Source organism: Montipora foliosa, chromosome 2 (assembly GCF_036669935.1).
Source record: "Montipora foliosa isolate CH-2021 chromosome 2, ASM3666993v2, whole genome shotgun sequence".
Taxonomy (NCBI): domain Eukaryota; kingdom Metazoa; phylum Cnidaria; class Anthozoa; order Scleractinia; family Acroporidae; genus Montipora; species Montipora foliosa.
The window spans coordinates 14,646,334-14,648,905 of record NC_090870.1 but is presented as its reverse complement, the minus strand read 5'-3'; positions in this window follow the sequence as shown (position 1 = coordinate 14,648,905).

The following is a 2,572-nucleotide window of genomic DNA, read 5'->3' as shown; positions in this document are numbered from 1 at the left end:
GTCTATTTTAGAATGGAAACACTCCCTCCTTTGGTGTTGGGCTAAACGACTTCTCGCTATGTCCTTCCTGCAGCCTGGGCAATCTATCAAAGCTTTCTCGCAGCTATTGCTGTGCGCGTTCATGTTCTCGCGCAAGGAAGAGTGGTGGCATCCTACATTAGGACATTTGACGACAGCTTTGGGACAGCCCTTTTCATGGTCCCTTGCATGTTGCAGAGTGCCTTTCCACACGCAACCAGAATTGCCACAATGCATAGCCAAATTTCTGGTAAGTGCGTTACGGCTGACGTTCAGGTGCAATCGATCGCGATGGAAGGTTTGGCGGCAAACTAGGCACGGAGCTGTGTTTGATGTGGCGTTATCGGCGAGAGAGACGATAGAGTGCAAGCACTTCATGCATCCAGAATGGCCACATGCCAGGCTAACTGGTTTTATCATCACTTTAAAGCTACAATTAATACAGATTCAACGATTATTAGAATCTGTTTATGTCACGTTCAGTTAGTGTTTAATGTTAAGTTCATTTCTGATACATTATCAACTTTTTTTGGAGTAACGTGTACAGTTTTCCATCTACGGCTCTCTCTCTCACTGAAAGCATCAAGTACTAATTAAAAATAATAAATAAAACTTTTATACTTGTAAGGCATTAGCACTATAGATGAAAAAGGCTCACTAGACCTACATTTTTGTACAATCGTCGTGTATTGCCAGTGCTAAACTAGGCCCACGTTGTTCGGGTTGATAAGAACAATGTTTCTCTAAGGGGTAGGCCCTAAGTAATGGAAGACAATTTCTCATCCATTGTTTTTTATAAATTAGAAAATTCGTAAAAGTTCAGTGTAATAAAAAAAGACTTTTTAAAAAAGTTTCATTCTCTTGGACGAAGACTGCAGTAGGAACTTCATTAAACGGGCCGGTATCGAGAAAGACGTCGGTAGAGAAAGAAACTTTAGGTTACGTGCAGATTTTGGTTTTTAGTTTTTACGTATTAATTTTGAATTTCACTTCAGAAACTTTTTAAAACGATGCCAGTCAGAAAAAGAAAGGTTTCGTGATCACTATTCCGCGCCTTAAGAAGGCTTTTTTCGTGCGCACACGAAAAAGCGAGCTCACTAACGATTCGCCCCTTGTTCATTGACCAGCTTTTGGATGATTGTTACTCTCCCCCATTGTTTTCTGTTATGGAAACCCATAGTGTTACAAATACGGTCAATGTAAAACGCAGACTGCAGACCCGGGTAAAATGCAAACTGAGCTTATAATTTAACTGTTAAACCCTGAACCCAAACCCATTAGAAATGCTAACAGTTAAGCCTAAATCTTGTTTTAGGCCTAATTAGGCCAAGGTTAGCATTTCTAAGGGGTTTGGGCTTTTTCCAAAATTACGGTATAACCTCAGTCTGCATTTTACCCCTGGTCTGCAGTCTGCGTTTTACACTGACAGGTCACCAAATAGGATCCTGGAGTCGCACTTCTTATTAAGCAGGTTTTCGTGCTAAGCGCGCCTTCAGCAAAAAAAAACTAAAAAGAAGACTCTGTTTGCGCTAAGATAAAAACTGCGTCAAAAACTTAAAAGGGTGACAGTCTAAAATGGCGTTGGAAAGGTATCAATGACTAATGGTAATTTGTTAGTGAAGAAGAAAGTTGTAGAAATCTTGTTACTTTCCCTAAACGACAGGCCTAATTGTATCAAGATGCCATTTATATTTTCAACGCTCCTTTTAGGATGGCGCAAGCGTCAAAACATAACAACTTGGTATATCACCTTTACATAAATCAATATCCGCTAGAAAAAAAACTATCACATTAGGATCTCTGCAAAGTCTCATTTGCTTTTTTAAAGCACGAAATGCGAAAGATATAAAACAGCCGACTAAGTTTGCAAAAACCGCAATTTTTGAATCGAAGCAGAAACGTATCAGTTCTTCGCGACCTGTTATCAGAATGCAATAGAAGTGAATGTTACTATATCATGTTTAGCAAAGGATTCGTTTTTAAACTATTCAAGCTCTTTGGTTTAGAATCAAAGTAGAGGCAATGTAAATAATACGATACAACACCTTCAGAGGGCAACTTTTGTCAATTATTATTATTATTTTTCGGATACTCAAAAGGTCAGCCAAAAATCTCTCATTTCTCCAAAAGTAACAGCAAAATCTTAAAACGCGCGCGAATTATTTTATTTTAGGATGGCGCAAGCGTGAAAACATAACAACTTGGTATGTCACCTTTACATAAATCAATATCCGCTTTAAAAAAAACTATTGTAATCATTAAATTTTAAAAACTCATTTGCTTTTTTATAGCACGAAATGCGAAACATATAAAACAGCCGACTAAGTTTGCAAAAACCGCAATTTTTGAATCGAAGCAGAAACTTATCAGGCAGAAAAAATTTCATAGACTGCGAAAACTCGCGTCAAAGCCAGGGCCCAGGAAGAAGACCAAAGATCACTTATCTGATGACAAATTGAATTTCCCTTTACATGTTCTGCTTCGGTCTTTTTCGCCGGCTTATTTTCTTTTTTTTTCGGTCAATGTGAAACGCAGACTGCAAACCAGGGGTAAA